Source organism: Aedes aegypti, chromosome 1 (genome assembly GCF_002204515.2).
Source record: "Aedes aegypti strain LVP_AGWG chromosome 1, AaegL5.0 Primary Assembly, whole genome shotgun sequence".
NCBI lineage: Eukaryota > Metazoa > Arthropoda > Insecta > Diptera > Culicidae > Aedes > Aedes aegypti.
The window spans coordinates 137,543,336-137,568,639 of record NC_035107.1 but is presented as its reverse complement, the minus strand read 5'-3'; the positions used below and the strand labels follow the sequence as shown (position 1 = coordinate 137,568,639).

The 25,304-nt window shown below is 40.5% G+C and overlaps 1 protein-coding gene across 8 annotated transcripts in view; it reads left to right on the top strand.

Annotated features, from left to right (window-relative positions):
* LOC5571510 (cAMP-specific 3',5'-cyclic phosphodiesterase) overlaps positions 1 to 25,304 on the top strand; it is a 360,385-nt gene that overhangs the window by 264,167 nt on the left and 70,914 nt on the right. For 2 of the 8 annotated variants that reach the window (XM_021848409.1, XM_021848408.1), the window contains exon 1: positions 16,759 to 16,910. The exons of the other annotated variants lie outside the window; for them this stretch is intronic. The gene's annotated coding sequence lies outside the window, so the exon portion shown is untranslated. Of the gene's footprint in view, positions 1 to 16,758; positions 16,911 to 25,304 lie in introns of those variants that run through there. 8 annotated transcript variants of the gene reach the window in all.

The window sequence follows — 25,304 nt, the reverse complement described above, 5'->3', positions numbered from 1 at the left end:
GGAGGCGTGTATCAAGTGTGAGATTTTTTTTCGTTTTTTTTTTCATTACGAATGTCTTGTTTTCGTTTCGGCATATTTTCACTCAACAATCAGCTGACTGTGATGTGACCCACCCGCCTTGCTGCCACAACGCTTTCGACGGCCGATATTCGAGGCCAACACTCGAGAGGATGGTTTAAGAAGTGCCGACGTAAAACGCATTTGGAAAACAAAATATAGTAAAGCGGTTGGGATGATGTTTGTCGATGGAGACGCGTGGTACTATTCGAAATAAATTCAGGACCGGTCGTTGAAAATCGATGTTTGACGGTGACACTAACCAGTACCACTGATAGTTTTTATTTTATTTCCTTTTGGTTTGGTTGTTACCAACATATTACATTTCATTTGCCGTAGAAGTTCAGAATTTTTACAGGTGAGTTGTTTCACCTGCCTATAAGAGAGAAAATAGAAACACTTTCCATTTACTTAACCTAACTTAATCTAAATATATAACGCATTTATCGTGGCAACAGAAGATTGCAACAATTTTTGTCTAAAATTATTAATAAATTTATTCAACATTTATTCCAATGTTTCAACATAGGATATTCTATGAAATTGACTGGTACTATACCAGGGACAAAGCCTGAAAATCATTTGCAAAATTTTATTTTGAATCCTCTGCAGAGCTTTATTCCTGGTATTACTACAGCTATTCCATATTGGTACAGCATACAACATGGCTGGCCGGAAAATTTGTTTGAAGATCAAAAGTTTGGTACCTACCCCAAGTTCTTAAATTGACTTTAAGGCTTTAAAAAACCGAAAAAAAACTTCCAAACTCAAGATGGAAATTTGGATCACAGTTAATAATGCTTTTTATATTAATTACTTGGCATTATTCTTCAGATAGCTTGCTTCTCAACGTTTACATACTTCTCAGCATTATTTGTCAGTAGTTATCATTGTTGCATTATAATGTCGATTGGTCAACAACTTCTTGCAGTGGATCGTAACATTAGAAAATGTCAAACACGTGAACTGGATCATCTTCCAATAATCATGCTTTTAGTTCGGTACCATCTGCTCTCATAAGTTGATAACGTTCCATGTGGTGTTTTATCAGTGATCTTATTTGACATATTCATCCGTGTGTAACACAGTTATCACTGCTGAGTTCCACGAAGAAGCATATTTTTCACCAGAAACACACTAAAAGCCCCTGAATTTCCAGTGAATTCGTATATCTCTCACGCCCGGGAAGGATTAAGAACGAAAATACACAATCATCTTGAACCGCCGTCACATCAACGACCTATGAAGCAATGTTAGCAACCACCCAACGGAAAACGCACAGTGCTCCCCAGACGGTAATTGTCAAGAAAAAAAATCCATCAAATCTATGTTCACCGCCGGTCGTTTTCTATGGCTAAGCTGCATTGCAGTGCAAAGCATAGCATAGCATAGCATAGCATAGACTGACTGTACATGTCAATGGTTGCTACTCCGTGATTGATCGGAACTGGTAAGAATTGCACTGGGATCCAAATGAATAAGGGATGGGAGTTTCCACTTACTCTCGAAGTGCAATTTTAGCAGATCTAATATTATTGATCAATAACGGCGCCGGCCAAGTCCTTACAGTCAGTTGGGATGGGGAAGGAATGTTAGGGTGTAATGATTGTTGCTTCTAGAGACCGAGAATACCTCTGCATCTCCACAATCACCACGGGAAGGGTGTTTATTAGTGGGGGAGGAAAAGATCTGGGAGTCACCTTTGGTCGGTGATGCGATCCATGGACAAGGGGGAAATATACGACTTACATTTAAAACTAGTTTTGTATTTTTGTCTCGAGAAGTTTTTAGTAGTAGATTCAAAAAAAAAAAAACGTCAACATCTATAATATCGAATAATTCAAAAGAAGTTTTTATTAATAGCGAAAACTGAGAATTACATTATATATTTTAAATCATATGAAACAGCAATAATGCCGACACTTGTAGTGACGAACCATACATAGTTTGTTTGAAAATTACACAAAAGTTACACTTTCAAGAAAAAATGTGTTATCATAAGCATGAAACGAACTCACCAGTTGGTAATCCATCCTCGACTGAACACAAATATCTCTTCGCAACACAGTGCGAACAGAAAAACTTCTTGGCGTCCCGAAAACAAACCGTTTTCACGAAGCACTATCCAGCAAGACGCGCGAAAACAGGGAAAAAAGAAGTTCTCCGACGACGAAAACACGCGCGAAACCGAGAACAAAACCTATCCGACGACGCAACAACGATCCATCCTGCTTGGGCTTCACGAAGCACTACCCAGCAAGACGATTGAAAACAGGGGAAAAATTTTTCTCAGACGACGATGAAAACACGCGCGAAACCGAGAACAAAACCTATCCGACGACGCAACAACGATCCATCCTGCTTGGGCTTCACGAAGCACTACCCAGCAAGACGCTTGAAAACAGGGGAAAAAATTTTCTCCATCGACGAAAACACGCGCGAAACCGAGAACAAAACCTATCCGACGACGCAACAACGATCCATCCTGCTTGGGCTTCACGAAGCACTACCCAGCAAGACGCTTGAAAACAGGGGAAAAATTTTTCTCAGACGACGATGAAAACACGCGCGAAACCGAGAACAAAACCTATCCGACGACGCAACAACGATCCATCCTGCTTGGGCTTCACGAAGCACTACCCAGCAAGACGATTGAAAACAGGGGAAAAATTTTTCTCAGACGACGATGAAAACACGCGCGAAACCGAGAACAAAACCTATCCGACGACGCAACAACGATCCATCCTGCTTGGGCTTCACGAAGCACTACCCAGCAAGACGATTGAAAACAGGGGAAAAATTTTTCTCAGACGACGATGAAAACACGCGCGAAACCGAGAACAAAACCTATCCGACGACGCAACAACGATCCATCCTGCTTGGGCTTCACGAAGCACTACCCAGCAAGACGATTGAAAACAGGGGAAAAATTTTTCTCAGACGACGATGAAAACACGCGCGAAACCGAGAACAAAACCTATCCGACGACGCAACAACGATCCATCCTGCTTGGGCTTCACGAAGCACTACCCAGCAAGACGCTTGAAAACAGGGGAAAAAATTTTCTCCATCGACGAAAACACGCGCGAAACCGAGAACAAAACCTATCCGACGACGCAACAACGATCCATCCTGCTTGGGCTTCACGAAGCACTACCACTATGGCTAAGCTGCATTGCAGTGCAAAAAATAAAAATAAAAAGTCGTGGAGTTCGTTTTGAAGCCGAAGAAAATCGGAAATGTTTGAACAGTTTTGAATTTACCGAGAATGTAAGTAGAAATAGTGTCTTACTCAGTTAAAGTTTCTCAAACAAAGACAACTAACTAGCTATGAAATAGTGGTTCAAGGTTGGTTTGTTTTGTTTTTTTGGATATAGCGCTCAAGCTATAGAATTCAGTTTTTCATCAGCATCTTTATATATTGCTGCTTCTTCTCAATAAAATATTCATTCAAACATGCCTTATACTGTAACCAGTGTTGATAGACTCACACTCAAAATCTCAATCAATACGCTCTCCCGTGAGAGTAAACTCATTTGAGATCTGCTTCGCAAATCTGACGCATGAGATTTTGATGCAAAATCAACTCAATCAACTCAAACCGTAAAAAATGATTCAGTCGCAAAACCCGGCAAAAACTCGTGAAACCCGAATGTTGTTGTTTACGTTAGAAGGGATTACTATAATTTTACCAGACTAACAAGAAATTATTGCCGTGTGTGAGTAAACTGTGGAAATACGAGACAATGAGTCAAAAAGGTGAGCCAACTCACCCATGATTTTTTGACTGCTGAGTTGCATGATTGACAACTCACGCATGAAAAATCTCAAGCGTGAGTTGTGAGAAATTGAGTTTTTCACAACACTGACTGTAACAACATTTATTGTTTATTGTTTACATGGATTTTATCATTCAGAGTTAGCTTCCTAATTCAATCACGCCTGTAGATGGTAAACAGGCTCTCATGATGTGCTGCGGATCATGATTGTTACAGAGAGCGAAAGTGCTCCGAATTCATTCCATGCTCCTAACATATACCATAAAAGAGCGTAACTTCAGAACGGGCCCTAAGATTTTTTTTTAAATGTCTAGACCTGCAGCTTAGCCATAGAAAACGTCTGGTGTGTATAGGATTAATGGACATTACTTTCTGACAAATAATGGTCTGGGGAGCACCGTGAAAACATCTCGGGCATTGACTGTGAGATGAGCAGTCACCATCATGGTGTGTTTTATGTTTTCTTCCCCCATATCCCCCATACGGAGATAGAGCGCAGCAATGGTTGAGGTGATCGGTTCGGTTCCCTGCATGTGTTTATGAAATCTAATTTTATCTCCGTCCGCGGGCTGAATTGCCGCTGCTATTACTCGGTAGGTACGTATCTACTGTTGCTGCTGATGCTTATTCTACAAAACGTCTTATTCTATGGCTGTTCCGAAGTGGAAGTGGTCAACGCTAGGGACGTGCAGGCGAGTAATTTTTTATTGCGAAAATATTGTGCGGCATTATATAATTTTACGACCACGTCGTGAATTGTTTTGTTGTGGAATCGAACCGGAAAAAAATGACGAAAGCATGACGGAGTGACCAATGAGCCATTCTAGTGCAATGACCGTTGAATTGCAATTGTTGGTTTGCTTTAAGGTAATTAACGAGGCACCATGGATTAAGTTATCAAGCGAATTGATTGTTTAAGTACTTGAGTAGCAGGCTGTCCACAAACTATTAAACCAATGATGTGGTTGTATGAGGCGAATAATGCAATCTTAACGTAGTTGACTTGGTTGAATGAGTAGATTGACATAGTTGACCAGCCGCCCTCCACCCTTGTCTTCCACTGCTTGACGTTCAATCCCGATAATGCCAATTTCGTTTGCAAACACATATGGGGAACATAAGACTCTCTCAGCCTTCTCTTTCCAGCATCAAGACCAAATGGGATTTTTTGTTTGTTGTTTTCATACGGAAACGGTTTCCGTATGAAAACAATCCATATGCGTGTGTGTGCCGAATAAAAAGGTGGTTGAGTGTCAGATTGCCTCATATGACAACGTGTGATAATGATACCGCTTTTCTGCACACCGGCTCTCCTGATGGTACCTTCGATCGCTATGTTAAACAGCGCGTTGGAAAAAGCGTCCTCCTGCTTCAGTCCATCTAAAGCTATAAACGATGACGAACTTTCGTTAACCTCCTGTACACATTTTTTTTTCGATTCGTCAACGTTGCACGAACCAGTCTAATGTAATTTTTCTACAATTTGACACAGGGTAAACATTTGATCTATCGTTGATCTCGAAAACCAGCTTGGACGAATCGATGGTATTCATCGACGAAAGATTCCTCAAGCGGTCTCAATCTGTTGAACGGGACTCCAGAAATGATTTTGTACGTCGTGTTATTCCTTGGTAATTGGCGCATTCTAGCCGATGCCCTTCTTGTACAGAAGGCATATGAGACCATCCAACAAACTAATAGGCACTTGTTCATCCTCCCATATCTTCGAAATGATACGGTTAAGGAGTTTGTGCAACTGTTCATTTCCGTTTTCTAGAGAGCTCGTCCTTTCCAGCAACCTTGTTCTTATTCAGCCCATTAGGCTGATACAAATATTAAATTTCTTTTATGTCCGAGATCACTTGGAAGGTACGAGGGGGGGGATAAAAATAAATAAGGAACAAAAAAATAAAAATGAAAAAAAAGTTATTTTTTCAAATTTTTATTTTTATTGATAGTTGTTAAACTGTTTTTAATCGTCCTCTGGATCATTATTTTACTTGTTTTTTACTTTGTAAATTGAAAAAAACCTAACTGATGTCAAAAAAATGATGAATCTTTTTTTTTCTCCCCTTCAAAATTTTCGGATTTTCGAAAAAAAAAAATAAAAAAGACATAAAAGAAAATTAATATTTGTATCAGCCTTAATAGTTCTTTTTTATCTCATCTAGCGTTGGAGCTTCTACAACCTGTCAACCGTCATCGATTCTAATTCTGCAAACAGATTTTGCATAATCTTCTGTCAATAATGACTCGATGTACTTTTTCCACCTGGCGGTCACCATTGTTTTATTCCTTAACAAGTTTCCTTCATGGTCGTTTCACATGGCAGCGCTCACCATAGACAATTTCATAGAACCGTCGCATGTTATTCTGTTCCATAGCTTCTTGTGCCTGAGTAATTACTGCGCTCTACGATAATTCATTTTTCGGCAACCTTTCTTCCTTGTGTCTCTCTCTCTGCACTGACGAGTACCGAGCATCAACATTCGGCTTCTGACCACGTTCTCCTCATCCGTATTTCTCTGGCACTCCTTGTCAATCACATTGTTATTGTTCCTTGGTTGAAGCCACGCAAACCTCCTGTTTTAGCATTTTACGAGTCAAAACACAACGTCCAGGTTCATTTAAGGGCCTGACATTCTAGGTACCAAGTTCCCAATCATAATCCTTGTTTTCTTGCCAGCTCGTTTGCCGATAATATCGTCCGTGTTTTGTTCTTCCTGAATTGTTGTAATACCTAATGAAGTCAGTATGCTACCTTAACAAAGTCGCTCTACTTCCATCACGTTAATGGGGCTGCCACCTTAGGTTTATTTAACGTGAGACAGCATTTCATTCTCAGCAGCTGGATGTAAGGACATATGCTGTTTGAGCCGCACCTCTTGGTGCACAGACGCTCGGAGCATAACTTCTCTTTAGCTGATGCCTGTAGAACAACAGTGCCCAGGCTTCTCTACCAACTAAGTACGCAACCCTTAGCTGCACGCTCGAAAAGGAGTTCTGGAAAACGTGAACTGTCAAAAATACACCATGAACTACCAACAAAGGTCACATAAACATGATCTAGTTCACGATGTATTTTTGCTTGTTGACGAGTTCACGTCTGCTGTTCACGGATACGAGAACGGATTTTTTTTCTGTGTGGCGGTCTTTGCCATCGTTTGATCCATGGAAGCGTGAGGACCAAAGCTACGTTGGATGATTCTTACTGATTGTAGACTCACCGTTTTGCAGCCCCAAATGTACAATGTACAAAACTTTCAAAAAAATGGTTCATTTATGGTCATAAGACCTGGACCACGTTTTTTTTATCTATTTCGTTTATTTGAGGCTCAAATGCGTTTAACGCTTTACGGAGCCGAAATTCATTTTTTGTATTTTTATTACATACAATTAATTGGATTTTTTAGTTCAACATTAATATGTGATGGAGCCAGGGTACTCGTGGCAGCTCGAAGTTAGTGGTCACAATTTTTGAAGGAAGGACATGGTAGGGATTGGGATTAGGGTTCTCAGCAGCTCATCCGGGAGATATAACGTGGTATTTTGATTTTCATTTCATGGCGTTGGTAGCGATTTCTTGCCGGTATTCGGCTGCCGGGTGGCTAGGATCCTCATTCCAACACAAAGGGACAAAACACAGAAAAAAAACTGGGGAAGAGAACACAAGAGAATTAAACTTTTATACAAGACAAGCGAAGGAAATCGTAAATTGTGACCATATGAAAAAAAGATCGCGGGTGCCCAACACATCTCTAACTAGAACATAGGGTTGTCTACCTTGGGCCGCAAGGGTATCCAAAAGTTGCTCTCTGGAGGCGTCCATATCCGGGCACTGCCAAACTACGTGATCGATGTCATCATAACCGGAACCACACCTATTACAAATATTGCTCAGCGCGAGGTTAATCCTGTGTAGATGTACACCTAGTGAGTTATGGTTGGACATAAGTCTTGACATCACGCGAATGAAATCTCGACTTACGTCCAAACCTTTCCACCAGGCTCGCAAGGAAACTCTAGGAATTATGGAATGTAACCACCGTCCCAGTTGACCATTTAGCCAATCGCAACCGTGAAGAGAACTTTGACGTACTAAATGAAAAAAATCATCGTGTGAAATTCGTCTCTCATAAATCTCACCTTCCTCAGCGCCCAACTTTGCGAGAGAGAATCCGCCTTCTCATTGCCATAAATTAAGCAATATGAGGGGACCCATACAAAGGTAATCTTATATGATCTTTCGACTAGTGCACACATCTGCTCTCTTATTTTTGTAAGAAAGTAAGATGCATGCTTTACAGGTTTCATCGATCGGAGTGCCTCAATTGAACTGAGACTATCCGAGAAGATGAAGAAGTGGTCTGCGGGCATGTTAGAGATCATCCCCAAAGCGAAGTTGATTGCTGCCAGCTCAGCAACATAAAACGTGCAAGGTTCCTGAAGTTTTCGGAAGGCGAAAGAGTTTTTTTATACGGGAACCGTCACTGAAATGTCTCCTGTAGGAATCGACATACCGGTACTTTGCGTTAAAAATACGTGGGATAGTAACACAACGAAGTTGATCTGGAATTCCATGAATAGTGTCATGGACAGATCATATTCAACAGAGGAACTGTCATTGGTGAAGCGTACACGTGGAGGGTTATAACATGGAAGGGTAATGTCAGATGACATGTAGTAGAGATAAACTCTCATGAATTTTGACTGAGTATTTAATTCAAACATTTCTTCGAAGTTTTCGATAACGAGTGTGTTACTCACTCCACACCTCATAAGTAGTCTTAGCGAGAGCTCCCAGAATCGGTTCTGTAGTGGTAAACCAAAGACAAATTAAAGACCCCCATGTCCCTTGGAGTTGCCCAAAATTTTAAGGCTCATTAGGTAATCTAGAATGCCGTTCAAAATATACTGCGATCTGTCAAACTTGGGTACCTTTTGCACTACCGAGGGACCAAATGCAGTACTAGAAGTGGTACCCAATCTGAGCCCAAGTGGGACGGACCTGGTAAAACCCCTGCCAGAACCTCTAGGCTCGCATTATGTCCCAGACAACCTGGAATCGCATGAAAGTTCACGTTACAACTCGTTTATTCATACTAATTACATCAAACCCGCAAAAGACCGTGGATAAACTCGCATAAAACACTTCTTTTCTGAGTTCATTTGTACATTTTGTTTCATCCCGTACACTCGTACAAAGTAAGTCGAGTCAAACGGTAGCAGCTATCAAATCAACATTTGTTATTATAAGTTTAGTCGCATAAGATCACAAGTTTGCTCGGTAGGATATTTCTATACTCGCATTGTATGTTATTATTCATCACATAATATATGCACGCATATCGCCTCCACTTTTGTATGTAGAAGGCCTTTTCGCGACATCTTATAAGTGAAATTTTGCACATACAAAGCCTCCAGGTGATTTCGTTATAGGTACATTTTGGTTGTCTGGGGTGTTGAGTGGATACACCCTAAGGCGATACGCAAACAACGATATTGAATTCGTTCCAATTTGATAAGGTGGCAGTTTGCTGCTGAGAGAAAACAGAAAGAGCCGTACTTTAGAACAGATAGAATGGTTGTTTTATAGAGTTTTATGAGGTCTTCCGGGTGAGCATCCCACCATGTTCAGGTAATGGATCATTAAAATAATCAGAATGGCCGCTATGGAAAGCGTAGGTAGCGCCACCGTAACCTTGCGTGTTTTAAAGAACAGCAATGCTGTCACAATGTTAAATCCCATATACAGTGGCGCCTTTGTTTTGATGCGGTGAGCTCTGACAAAAACTACCTTCAATGATCCACTGTTCGTAGAAAATGGATCCTTTGTTGGCATTTTTCCGTTAAATACCTAATATGAGTTCGCCAAGTGCCTTTTGAATCAAACCAGACCCCAAGGTATTTTGAAGTCAAAGACTGGTCGATGTCTGTTCCCAAAAGCTTAAGCTTTAGTTCGGCAAGAATCCGCTTCCTAGAAAATACAACCAGTTGAGTTTTTTGCGGAGCAAACTCAATCCCTAAGTTTCTAGCCCAAGTGGATAGATTATCAAGGAAATTTTGCAATGGTCTTTGCAGGATTTCTGCTCGTGGGCCCTTCATAGAGACCACAGCATCATCTGTAAGTTGTCTAAGCGTGCATGGTTCTTCCAAACAGTTGTCAATATCTTTAACATAAAAATTATAAAGCAAGGGACTTAGACATGAGCCTTGGGGAAGGCCCATATAGCTAATTCTGGAAGTTGTCAGTTGACCGAGAGTAAAACTCATGTGTTTTTCTGACAACAGATTGTACAAGAAATTATTTAATATTCCAGGTAGTCAACTATTGTGCAAGTTTTCTGACAATATTTCTATGGAAACTGAACTGAATCAAAAGCGCCCTTAATATCCAAGAAAATCGAAGCCGATTGCTCCTTGTCCGCAAAGGCTAGTTGAATATCTGATGAAAGCAACGACAATCGTTTGTTCCTTTACCCTTGCGAAGGCCAAATTAAGTACTGGAAAGCATATTGGACCTGGACCATGTTGGAGGACCTGTAAGTACTTGGAGTCTTCGAGCAATGAGTGCTTAGAATTAAATTTGGCAGTGTGTAGAAGATCAGTGTGTAGCGACGAAGAATCAACCACCAGCTCGCAGAACTCTACGGCGAATCCAGTATCATGTACGTTGATCATAAGTATGCAAATTGAAGAATAATAATTATTCTAGCGAGCTTCAATACCACGACTCCTCAGCACGCTAGACAGGGCACGTTTTCCAAATACGCCAAGGAACGGGTATCGATTCTGCAACGCCGTTGGGCAACTTTACCTATACATTGAAACTATATTTCAGCTCTATTAATCCTTAAAACAAAGTGAGTCTTTGTAACTGATTTTTGTAATTTTTAAGCACGAGGCTTAAAAACTTAAATCGTCATTATATGGTAGTTTTGTATGGAACATTAAAACAAAACATACATTTTATTTATTTTTTGCTTAGTTTTATTTGTCTAGATTCTGATTTTCGTATTAATCATTGTTGATTTGAATCAATCTCTCTCCCCTTGCGAGTGGATTTGGAATCATACCTTCTAATTTTATTATACAGTTATCGAGTTCCGTTGTGATGAAGTCATTTGGTGCGTCGACGATGAGCTACAATTTTTTACAGGTATGATGTATTCGCGCATGTCAAATGTTAGAAAGGATTTATTTATTGAACGCTTGAGACGAAAACATATTTAACCCTAAACTGCTTATTCTGAAGAACCGAGATTAAGGCTTCATTTGAGTGTGATAAACGGCTCTGTCTTGCTAAAAACTATGAACCGGTGTTCGTTCAAGCTGTCTCTAACCAAAGGAACAAAATTCTTCCCCAAAAAGTGCCTTGCCGAATCATGAAGGTACTTTAAACCAATAAGACGTAACTGCTGCTGCAATTGATAATCGATGTACTCTTCCCGTACCCCACACAAGCCGATGGCACTCTGGGCCGTATGCGGCAGATGAAGTAGAAGAAGTTTCAAGGGTGACCGAAGTGCTGGCAGAAGCTGCGATGCAACGCTGCAAAGATCAGAATCTTCCTGCATGTATTGGAGCGACAGAAATTGGTGCTACAACCAAAGACGGGGAATCCCTCAGGTGACTCGTATAGACCTATCTGAATACTAGATACAACGGGCAAGTTGTTGGAAAGGTTAATCTTCAACAGGCTAGTACTGTATACGAAAGGTATGATCGACCAATCTAACAACCAGTTTGAATTCAAGAAAAGCACATCTTCTCTGGACGCTATCCAGTCGGTTGTTCAGACAGTTGAGGTGGCAATCGAGCATAAAATCAGGTATAGGAGTATGTGCTCAAGAGTAACAAGCGCACACAGTATGGTATCTCATGAGGCCGTATGCATATGTTAAATACCAAAGGTGTAAGATTGTTATAAAAGAAACCATGGAAAAGTGAATGTTGAGTTTTCGGAAGAGGAGAAGAATTGAAATCCGTGTTATTAATCGCTTTGATAAAAACTTCCTGGAATATATTAAGGTTAACTTTTAGCAATTGCATATCTTTACCATTTTAACATCTTACGTTTAGTTCTTCTCCTGTTTCCTTTAAAACTTCTTGTAATCCCTCACTCCTGCTACTTCCTCGTTTAGAGTCTATGTAATAGTCCTATAAGTATTTATGCCATCTATTTTTCGGCCCAAATAGTGCATAATATTTCTGAAAACTTACCGGCGTATCACAAGAAATTAGATTTCAGCCTATTTGCCATATGTACAGTATACAGTCTAACCTACATCGATAGCAATTAATTAGGGAGCTAGTTTTATGTATTACATTTCATTTTTTACCTGGCATTCGAATTCAAATGTTTATTTTATGGAATTCACTAGCATTTATAGGAAGTAATTTAGACTAGTTATAATTAGTAAGTGAACGTAAGTTATAATTGATAAGACAATCATTTTGTAACAGACGCGAAACGTCTTCTGTATCGCATCAGTTTTGGCATTCCCTTTTGAAGGTGGATGACATTTCCCCACGTATTGGGTTGCCAAATTTATCACTTTGATCGGATGTGAGACGCGCCGACCGAGGGGTCGTCACAGTGAACTTCCACCTGACACAGTTTCTGTCAGGATATGATTGCTATAGGCACTACCTGCATAGGTTCGGGTGCTCACAGTCACAATCTCCTGCGTGCCCCAATTATGCTTGTGTGGAGGAAACAGCGGATCATGTCATGTTCGATTCCCGGGTTCCACTGCCGAGTAATGGAATGCAGCAACTACGGCTGTCACTCACGTTATGCTGGAGTTGCAGCGCCTATGGTGTGCCGACCACGAGTCATCTGCAGAGGATTAGCTTTGTCGAGGCCTCAAGGGTGAACATTCACGAAACGCGACGCGAGACAGGGTGAAATCTGATATCAGACTCCTGAGACGCTAACTCAGGGACTGTGGGTATGACCCACTAAACCCAGCCCATGCACTGTACTAGTATTATTTTCGCTGGGTCCTAGGTATGGATCCGATAACAAACACCACGTCAGTCTTCGTTTCCGAAACTGATCGAAAAAGCAGCTGCTAGGCAAAATCATAGTCGTTTAAATTAAACTGTGTTACTTCCATCGTAGCTGCTTCGACACTTCGCTTAAGTCCGGACATTCGGGTCCACCCATTAAGAATTCGTTATCTGGTCTGTCGGCACATATTAGGTACTTAGCGATTTGCTTACAATCGCTTGCTCTATGGCCTTCGCTACCACATCTTCTGCACAGCTTACTTCAATGAGTGCCATTGCTTTTCCATGACTTACGACCCTTCCCGAACCACTTGAAGCTAACTTCAGCAAGCTGTGTATGCTCAGCCGGCAACCTACCAGCCTACCTTGAGTATTCCCAAGTTCTTCGCTTTGTTGGCCTCTGCCAACTTTGTACCCTGTGAACCCTTTCTGAGATGGATGTACTCACCGGCTACGTCGATGTCACACTGCTATTTGAGGGCAGCCGAGACCTCCGTTGTATCAGTAATCTAATCCTTATTTTTACACTGGAGAGTCGCTTCTGTACCTAGATATTACACTTAAATCTCGTAGTCGAGCTTGTGCTACAGTCGCCTCTCCACATGTCGATGTTCTACAGCTCGATATCTCTCCGTAGGTCGATGATTGCTTCTGTCCCTTCATTCAGCATACGATTTCTCTCTCCATATCTCGATATCCTCCTTATCTCGATATCTCCATATCGCTGTAGATTGTTTGTTCCCAATTCCCTCTCCATATGTCGATATGAACATAATCAAAGGTTACTAGACTAGATTTAGGTGATTCAGAACATTTGGAAACCCAAAGTGAAGTTTGTTTGTTTATTATTTTCCTAGTAAGGGGCTGTCCATTAATTACGTAAGACAATTTTGACAGTTTTTCAACCCCCCCTCCCCCCATGGTAAGATTTTGTTTATGAAAACCAAAAATAATTTGTATGGCACGTAAGAAATCTTCAACCCCCCCTCCCCCCATAAACCCTTACGTAATTAATGGACCACCCCTAACGGAGTGATTTTCAATCTAGTGTTCATTAAATTTATGTTCTTTGTCTCGATCTCTCCCTATCTCGATGGTCCCTTCGATATCGAGATGCGGAGAGGCGACTGTAGTTATTTATGAGCTGCCCCCTTTTGCTTGTCATTTTTCTTTAAGACTAGGACCATTTCACCCAATGGCGACAACTTCTTCGTGTTCGCTTCTTTCATTTTGATACGAAGGACTTGAAAAAGTTTCTCCGTTGCACTGGGTTCGGTTACGAATACTTTTTGGTCACCGGTTTACTTTTTCTCTTTGCATTCTTTTTCCCACTCGTATGCACGAATTGTTATTTCTTTACGTCACACGCTCAAAACAGAGTTCTGGAAAAAGTGAACTGTTAAAAATACACCGTGAACTATTATCATGTTTACATGAACGTTCTCGGAACTAGGCAATGCGTTCATATAAACATGACCTAGTTCACGGTGTGTTCTTGTTTGTTGACGAGTTCATGACTGCTGTTCACGGATACGAGAACGGATTTTTGTTTCTGTGCGGTGGTTCCTGTGGAAGCGCTGCCCGGTTCGGGCCGTCCAGGGACTCTTTTTTCTTGACCTTTTTGGCCTTAAATGTGGCATCTCCACTGCTGCCATGTCCTCTTGATCACAGAGTCACATTTTTAGTCTGGCTCGACTAAGTGGTCAAGTTGTGCCTTGACTCGATTAGTGTTGCTGGTCTGCTACCGTTTTGATTCATGTTACGAACAGCTTTAAATTCCGGACATTTCACACGAAATGATTCATTTTTTTTCGTTCAAAAGTCCTCACTTACGAGGCTTGTTGGATATCTATGAAAATTCATAATGCTCAACTGCCGTAGTCGTCTATTTGGTGGTTTGAGGATTTCAATTAATTATTTGATTTTTCTTAAGACTAAACTCGGAAGAAATGTGACTCACAAAAATGATCACCAAAAAAACATTTTAAATCGGATATAATTTTTTGGCATAATTTATTTAAATTGAATTTCCTCCCCCAATCTGAATGCTCGTACATTTCTCTCAACACTGATCATCAGATCTTGGGCGAGGCTTTGTCCATCTGTCTTACACAATTTCTCTCAGCTTTTCTTCAAAGCTTCATCGGTTTTGAATATTTTTTGCTTTTCTTCATTATCGCTCAAAACTTTTCGATCGGACGAAGCTCTGATGTATTTAGCGGCGAATCCACTTTCCTTCGGAATCTCAATAACACCCTTCGCTTCGTACCAATCTAGGCTTGGCATAATGGCACGAAGCGTGATCCGGTTAGGACAGCATGGAACCACGGTGAGAACAGAGGAAGGGCAGCAAGCGCTTCTGCAAGCATGCCTCTCGATAAATCTGCCCGTTTACGGTGCCGGTTGTAAGGAACGGCTTGCTGTAGCATCTGCACTCGCAGATCGCCTGTCACAACAGGTACTTTTTCGCGTATGTGTCCATCTTTCTCTTCCGAAACCTCCATGCGGGACGTACCGACAAAAAACTCGAGGCCGAGGATTTGTTCGGTGTCCACCTTGATGCATGACTAGTCGTCCATGACGAGACAGCCTGGCTTGACCAGCCACTCACGGTACAGCTTCCGCGCACGCAATTCGGCCACCGTGTTTTGCTTGTCAGTCCGATTTGGAGCCTTCCTGACCTTAAAGACAAGTAGCCCAGCCCGCTTCGTGGTCTGCTGGATGAAAAACTTCTACGAATTGACATTTGTGGCCACGTCTCGGGTTTCCATCCAGGTTCGGGTTGTGCTTAAAGTACTGCCTTATATTCCGCGCCTTCTCTGGGTTTTTTGTTTTCAGTTTTCGGTCGCCTTCAGCGCGCCGTTCTATGGTCTTCGTCTCCTTAAACATCTTCACAACGCGGGGCACGGGAGAATGGTGGATTGCAAGCTCTTTGCCGATCCATCTGTGCGACTGACCAGGATTATCGATCACCGTGTCCAAAGTTTGCTGGCGTAACTCTTCTTGTTTCGAATGCATCTTGAAAACTACTTGACAGCTCCCGGTACTTTAAACTAGTATTACCCAAAAAATCATTTATTTTTACCCACGCCATGAAAAGTTATACCCAAAACAAAGTGTCGAATTTTTCCGAGTACAATCTTTATCTATAATTTTCATGAGCTGTCCGGAATTCGAATCAAAATGTCCGGAATATGAGACAAAAGTAAGGAAGCGTCCGGAATAAGAATCATGAAAAATCCACACATCTCTATTTATTTAAAATGATTTATGTGGCGGAATCAAAATCTTCACCCTCCATTCGAAAGTTAAGTGTGTTGAAAGCTCGATAATGAGGAGGAATCATACAGAATGTTTTATTTTGTATGCTTTTAGATGAGGTATACTTCACTGAGCCCATAAGTATCCGTAATATGAATCAAAACGTTATTGCGTTTGCTCTTAGCAAAATTTTTAAATTAGTTAGAGTTTAACAAAAACTTAAATAATATTTGTTGCATATAACATATATTGATATAATTGCGATAGAATTATGTTGTAATGTACTTTTCGGGTCCACTCATTCTCCATTTCTGGCTTGGAGCAAAGTACAGCAACGTGCTAAATTATTGCAACAAGTTCCACCCAAAATGAAATATATTATTCATCACAAACGAAATTGGAAAGCAACAGAAAATATTAGCAGATCTTGCTCGAAGAAGCACGAATCAAATGGCAGTCAGCTGCGTTCGGAGCCGTATACCTTTTTGAACACCCTCAACCGGGGGGTATTTCTGAAACCGAGCGGCAGGCAGCAGTATGCCTCTAATGAGCAACGAGCACGTCGTCGTTTATTTGTGTGTACGTATGAAAAAGATGTTTGCCTTCGAAAACCGAAATTAAAAATTTGTCATGCCCAGTTTTCCTTTAGTGATAGGTGGAACGTTTCGATGCGCGCGTGAGAAACCGTCTCAGAGCCTTTCCGAGACTTTTCCAAGCAGTTTACCGTCATCGTCCGTGGCGCGTTTTTCCGGTCGTTCCGTTAACCGGAATATTTCATCTTTCAACACACTCGGAAAGGTATTTTCTTCCCGGCATACCTTCGGCTGACAGCGCTCTGAGTTAGATCAATGGAATATCCGATCCACTTTTGTGAAGCGTTTCTAGTGAATTCAATATGAAATACCTTAAAGCATGATGTCCCCGTAGAGTTTCGCGTCTCAGAGGTATTCCCCAACCATCCCATGTCTCTACGGAGCTTCCTGATTGAAAAACGTCAGCGCACAAAAATTAATCGTGGGAAGAAATTTATTAATGGTGTGCCGTGGTGGTCATCGTGATGAGAAGAGAATTCAGGTGTCGGTGCTTGGTCGGAATGAAGAATGTTCGCACAAGAAGCGAAGAAGATTCCAATGAATGGCACATATAAATGAAGAATGACCAAGAGAGTGTAACGAACTACGGATCAGTCCTTGTGGAATTGTGTGTTGCTTATTTTCGTTTCTGTCCGGTTCCAAGTGACTGCTGCGGTTCAAGCAAGTGTTCGGGATTGGAATTTGTGACGGTGGGAATTCTAATTTGAGAGCAGCGCGCCTTTAAACTTCACCATGGCAATGGGACTGATATTGATTTGGGCACGGTGTTCCTCTGGTTCCGGGTGAAATAAATATTTGTTTGATTTTTTCATTCAAGCACTATTCATAGTAGTGAATGACCATACTAAAACCATTCAATGTGCTGTACTGAAACCAGTAAAAATGTATTTTTCTTTGAACGGATGAACATTGAACAGTATGATAGCAGGGTAGAAGCACCGGCTTAAGCCATATCTCCAATTGTAGGCACAGTAGATTATACACCGTTTTACACTGAAAATTAGCATGAAACACTTTGTGTTCAGTAGAACACATTCAGATGACAAAGGCATATTCATTTATGTTTCTAAATTGATCCAAAAAATAAAAGACAACTAGGGTAAGTGTTCCCTTAGTTGTGGGTGTTCCTATAGGTGCGGTAGTGCCGTTTTCAATGATTTTATTAAATTAGCCACAAAACTGACAATGCCAATCGACGTATTGGCTCGTTGATACACGGTATAGTTGAAAAGAGCGTTCAAATTGCTTAAAAACTGATGAAACATCACTAAAATTGCTAAAACTTTTCTTACTTGCACCAATAGTTGCGGTAAAGTGTTCCTATAGTGGAGGATCCCATAAGAAAACAACGAATACCGCAACTATAGGAACACAAATTAAAAATATACCGCAACTAAAGGAACAGTGTATCAATAGTGGAGGTATTATTTTTCACTGACATGCCGTGGATTACTGCGATGAAATCATTTTTCTCATTGAATCAATGATCGTTTCTTCCCGTTACAACATTACCATGTACATCAATTGCGCTTCTTGAATTTAGGCGGTTAAATGAAGTCTCGCGGAACATTACCAAAGGAACTATCTAACATTGAGAGGCTCTCTTTGTTTACTTTCTTTTTCATTAATAACTGAGTCACATTAACCTCTTATGTTGCGTTTTTTGTATGAAACGCTAATCAAGGGAATTGACTTTCAATCTATAGTGAAAAACTTCCCAAAATGATTAGTATTCCACTGTTATAATCGAAAGAGAACGAGAGAGGAGAGAATCTCTCATTTGTACATAGGTCCTTTAGTAATGTTCCGCGAGAAGTTCAATCGTGCTTAGTACCTCCACTATTGGTACATCTACCCTATATTTTCCATTATAGTTTTAACTTCTAATAGGGTCCTAATTTTTTGATAAAATCTTATTTTATTAAATAACACAACAGTGCTACTACTTTGGCAAATATTCCCGCTTAAATAACAGCTTTATCATATTTAAACCTAAAATTAAAAAATTGGTCCAAGTTTAACCTTGACACTTTTGATCATGTTTGACGCTCGCTTCGCTGACATATTTCTACTAGGGTTTTACTTTTTAAAAAGTGCAAACACTAGGGTTGTTTCTATTTGACATATCGGAAGGTACACGCAAAACAAAATGCACCCAAAATTTGAGATTAAGCCAAGGGACGTGACAAATTCTCAAAAACCAAACAAAAATGTGCAATAACGAACTTGAATTGTTAAATTTATAGGTTAGGTCCCCCTACCATGCGAATTTGAGCAAAATCGAGCAAAACCTAGGCGCAGTTCAGCGAATTTGAAGTTTGTAAGGAAAAAAGGGGAGGGAGAGGGGACAGGAAGGGGACGTTGATTGACCGAAAGAAAAATCCGAAATCAACTTGTTTGGTATGATTTGATGGACTAATTTATGAAAAATTTCGTCTTGGTGAATCTCTTGTCCCGTTTTGACTCATATTCTGAACACTTAAGGTCACCAGTGGCTTCAAATGGATCTGAGAGGCATAAATTCGCTGATATTTATGAAAATTTTAATTTCTTCGCAAAACCTAACTGTTAGCTGTTAGGTGTGCCGATAAAAATGTTTATTCAAACATGTTTAGTATTGTTTTTACATAATAGTATGGAACAAAATTTTGATTCGAATGCCGAACACTGTGCTCATTCTGTCTCATATTCCGAACAGCACGAATAAATCGTATTCAAATGAATAATTTCGCAAACAAATTTATCTGAGCTAGTTCTAGTGGTCTCGAGCTAGAGAATCATCACTACTCCCGAGGTATAAAATATATTGGAAGACGTTAAAATTGAATTGCAATTGACTGACATTTCCTTGTAATCTGATGACATATTTCAGCGAAATATTTCAACCTAGTCGCCATACAAAAATCGAGTTTTCGGAATATGAGTCTGTTCGGAATTTGAGACAAAACGGTAAAATAATTAGAGTACAAGTTTGTTCAAGAGATCTGAGAAATCTTTCAATTTTTTTTTAATTCACAATACACACAATACAAATTGCTAGCAGTACTTTTAGTTGTCCAAAAATAAATCCGTTCGGGAAGAAAAGACGCTGGATTCGTCAAGGAGTCACTGGAAGGGATCCTCTAGATATCCCTCCTTATGCTACATATTCTATGATTCTTTTTCTTGGCATTAACGTCCCCACTGGGACAGAGCCGGGTACTCAGCGTAGTGTTCTAATGAGCACTTCCACAGTTATTAACTGAGAGCTTTCTTTTGCCGAATTTGCCATTTACGCATTCGTATATCGATGTGGCAGGTACGATTATACTCTATTCCCAGGGAAGTCAAGGAAATTTCCATTACGAAACGATCCTGGACCGACCGGGAATCGAACCCAGACACCTTCAGCATGGCTTTGCTTTGTAGCCGCGGACGCTAACCACTCGGCTAAGGAAGGCCATCATATTCTATGATGTCCTCAGCGTATCTTTCAGATATTTTCTCAAAAATTCCTCTAGGAATTCTTTCAGAAACTCTTCAGAAAATTTCTCCAAAACCTTGCATGAAATTCGTTTTGAAGCTGTAGCAAGGTATTCATCTAAGGACTCTGGCATTTACTTCATGAATCGTTTCAGTATTTTCGACAAAGATTCCGTCAAAAAATCTTTTCTTGAAAAAATCCTACATAAATATATTTTATTCTTAGTTGACAAAATGCACTTTGTGTCTTATAATAAAAGGGTTAGACAATCCTCTAAGAAATCCTACATAAGTCTTCAAGCGAATCCTTCAGTGTTTTGTGATCAATTTCACCAAGAATTATTTTAAGAATTTATGTAACAAGTTCAACCATCAGGCTAGTGTAAAAACCACATATCCATTCAACTGTACAGACTGTAAATTAACACTAGACAACGGATAAGCATGCTCCAGTGGTACAGCCGAGAAACATTCCTGGCGAAAAGTTTCAATGGCTGAAGTAGGAATCAAATCCACACCCCATGACACGGTACGCTTAACTGCCTAACGACGCTAATCGGATGGCCACGAAGTCCACATTTCCACAATATTCTTAGAGTAGAGTAGTTTGCCTATTATTGTGGTGTTAGACCAGCAAATAATGGAAGATGTATGTTCAAAAATAAACCGTATGAAATATTCTAAACACCTTTTTTGTTATTTTTGTTTTGTTTTTAACAAGGGGGAAATCTGCAAACAGACCCCCTGACAATTTGCACACTTGGCCGGACTGACAGACCGGTCTTTGCCACGCAGACTATTCTCACTCGCGGGGGTATATGTTCGCGGAGGGACTTCTCTACTACGATCCGATCACTTCGATAGCCAGAATACAAAAGAGCGACCCATCCTCGCTTCGCTAGGCAGCACCCTTCTCGAAAATCTCCGGGTCGTCGTTGGGCGGAAACCCCAAATCGAAATCTCGATTTGTACGTTTCCCCCTTATCGTTATTGTAATAGGAGCAGCTAGGCTTTTTGAGTTGTCGGAGTGAGATATCGGCGTTTTGCTACTCTTAAGCACATGATCCTATACGTGCTTTCCAACCCCGTCAAAATTCTGCCCGTTCTATGCGCTTTTGATCAGATTGATCCTCCATACCTTGCCAGGAGCTTGCGTTTGCTGGCAATTACAGCAGACCTGTTAGACATCATCTTCGATAGCGCCGTTATACCCGAAGATGCCCTTTTACAGGTAGGGGGACATGGGGCAAGAAGGACACCCGGGGCAAGAGTGCCACCTCTAATTTCACGTAGTTCAAATCAATTTTTTGATGTTTTACGCAGGATAAGTATAAATTGAGTACTAATTGAGGGTTGTGTAAATATTACAGTTAAAAATATTAAGTACAAAAAAATAGAAAAATGTCTTTAACTCACCAACGCAAAATATGCGAAATATTATAAGAATGTAAGACTGGAAAACAAGGTTTGACTCCCAATAAATACAAAACATATTGATTTTTCCGCACAGTATTGATGATTTTCAATTGTTTAATATAGCTGTGAGGATTTTTTTTTCGAAAAAGTCCTTTTGACATTAAATTTTACATATATAATAACAGTATGTCTTATGGGGCAAGAGGGACACCGCAATTTTCTCATATAAAATCAAATGAACTTTTATTTTTCTTGTTTAATATTGCATTCAATCAATGATTCCTACTGAATAAAATCAAAATAAACCATCTTGGACATTCAAGATGGTTTCTGAAAATGTTTACTATTATTGTTACAGTCAAATAAGATGAAAACTAAATTAATTTCGTAAAATTACTGTTTCACTATAAGTCAACTTTTATCCCTCAGTTTTTATCTTTACTCACTCTAGAATGTATCGCTTAGGCGGGGAAATAATAATATACAAAATTTGTGGCGTTTTGCTCTGGTGGTCTTCTTGCCCCATACGAGTGGCACTCTTGCCCCGTGCCTCGTTTAAAAACCTCATAAGAAGGGACATTTTCAAAAATCTCAAATCATCATGTGTATCTTATATTTTTGAAATCTATCGATAACATCATTTAGAACAAGAGCTGAGCTTGCCCCTACACTGGAACAATCTTCAAAAATTGTGCTAATGAACCATGATTTGAACCTATATATCTTAAGGTGTCCTTCTTGCCCCCAGCCCCCCTATATTCAACGTGGCTAGCGAAGCTAAGCTTGTCATCGATTATAACCCCAAGATGCAGATACAGTAGAATTCTACCATCAAAATAGCTTTCTAGAAACATACATAACTGGCCGCTACCTTGAGGCGGTGTAGTGCTTGGGCTATCGCTTACTGAAAATGGCATCGCCAAAAACGTTTCCGTTGTCAAAACATTCATAAGAATGTTCAATTAGGCAACATTAACGAATTACTGTTAACTCTCAAACCCCCAACGTCTGACTTTTCATTAAAAATGAACTTTAAAAAATCATAACATGGCCAATTATTAATCAATTTTGGATCTTTTGGTCTCAAACAAACCGCATACTCCTCAAGATTTATTGTGTTCCGGAAGAAATGGGATTGGCCACTTGGTTCCGGAGTTATTCCGGATTCAAATGGGGTATATTCGTTCCGGAAGTGATAGTTCCCTTAGATTTTTCAAGATTAGCGGTAAGAAAATTATTCATTGTGTACTTTCTATAAGTGAAAAGCTGCCAGAAGGTCGAATGACATTGGTTCTCATTGATTCTGGCCATTTCGGATACCCGGTCACCTGGCACCGGTTCCTGAATGTACCCAGAGAGGACATTTTCTGAAACTCAAAGAATACTACCGTGCGACGGCTCAAAATTCCTGATTTTTTATCCAGAACATCATAGATGTACTGCCAAAGACCAATATGAGGTTCTGGCCACATCCGGATACCCCGGAATCGGTTCCGGTGGGGCCTCAGTGGGACACTTTTGCAATCTTACTCACTCATATCGTGCGACGGCTCAAAATTCATGATTTTTTATCCGGAACATCATAGATATAATGCCACAGAGCAATATGAGGTTCTGGCCACATCCGGATACCCCGGAATCGGTTCCGGCAGGGCCTCAGTAGGCCACTTTCGTAATCCTACTCACTCATATCGTGCGACGGCCACGATTTTTTATCCGGAACATCTTAGATATTATGCCAAAGACCAATATGAGGTTCTGGCCACATCCGGATACCCCGGAATCGGTTATGGTGGGGCCTCAGTGGGACACTTTTGTAATCTTATTCACTCATATTGTGCGACGGCTCAAAAGTCATGATTTTTTATCCGGAACATCATAGATATAATGCCAAAGACCAATATGAGATTCTGGCCACATCCGGATACCCCGGAATCGGTTCCGGCAGGGCCTCAATAGGCCACTTTCGTAATCCTACTCACTCATATCGTGCGACGGCTCAAAATTCACGATTTTTTATCCGGAACATCTTAGATATTATGCCAAAGACCAATATGAGGTTCTGGCCACATCCGGATACCCCGGAATCGGTTCCGGTGGGGCCTCAGTGGGACACTTTTGCAATCTTACTCACTCATATCGTGCGACGGCTCAAAATTCATGATTTTTTATCCGGAACATCATAGATATAATGCCAAAGACCAATATGAAGTTCTGGCCACATCCGGATACCCCGGAATCGGTTATGGCAGGGCCTCAGTGGGACACTTTTGTAATCTTACTCACTCATTTGTGCGACGGCTCAAAATTCATGATTTTTTATCCGGAACATCATAGATATAATGCCAAAGACCAATATGAGGTTCTGGCCACATCCGGATACCCCGGAATCGGTTATGGTGGGGCCTCAGTGGGACACTTTTGTAATCTTATTCACTCATATTGTGCGACGGCTCAAAAGTCATGATTTTTTATCCGGAACATCATAGATATAATGCCAAAGACCAATATGAGATTCTGGCCACATCCGGATACGCCGGAATCGGTTCCGGGAGGGCCTCAGTAGGACACTTTCGTAATCCTACTCACTCATATCGTGCGACGGCCTAAAATTCCTGATTTTTTATCCAGAACATCAAAGATATAATGCCAAAGACCAATATGAGGTTCTGGCCACATCCGGATACCCCGGAAACGGTTATGGTGGGGCCTCAGTGGGACACTTTTGTAATCTTATTCACTAATATTGTGCGACGGCTCAAAAGTCATGATTTTTTATCCGGAACATCATAGATATAATGCCAAAGACCAATATGAGATTCTGGCCACATCCGGATACGCCGGAATCGGTTCCGGGAGGGCCTCAGTAGGACACTTTCGTAATCCTACTCACTCATATCGTGCGAAGGCTCAAAATTTATGAATTGTCATCATGAACATCATAGCTATATTGCCGTGGACCAATATGAGGTTCTGGTTACATCCGGATACCCCGAATTGTTTATCTAACAGCATCACTCCATAAATCAATATAAAGGTTCTGACTAGATACTTGAAATCTTAGCGAAATGCTGAGGCTGGTTCGAAGGAAACAGAACCTGGACTAAGACACAGAGCCTGGACGCGGAAGCAGAACCTCTTCGTGGAGATATAGCCAGGAGGCTGAGCTGTAGTCTGGAGGAAGAGTTAGCATGGACGAAAATCTAATATAGATTTGAAGGTCAATACGCGTTGAACAAATTCAGCGTGATGCGAATGCTGACTCATCTAAGGAACTGGTCAACAGTGTTGGAAGGAACTTGGTAGTCTGGAGAAATTGATGCTAGGTGAATTTGGTTGGGAGGAGCTCACGGAAGAGCTTGGCAACTAATTTCAATACTGTCGTTAACAACTATAATAAGGGATACAAGGTGAAAAAAATGGCTTCATTTAAAGGACGAATACAAATTAATAAAATTAAACTTTTCTCTAGTCAATTGCATCAAGGTTAACAATAAATTTTACAAGAATGTATTTAGCATTGCGAACGAATTCCAAAAAACGACATGTTGTCATAAAGGATATATAGGATGAAATAGTCAAAAGAATTTGTAGCGAACATGTCTTAGAATTTTCTCTAAGTATTTAATTTTTTCAGCAACATTTATGAAAGAAACTCTATAAATTTTGATAAGGTATAGTGCCGTTTGATTTTGTCAGAATTCCAGAAAAAAATCATGTT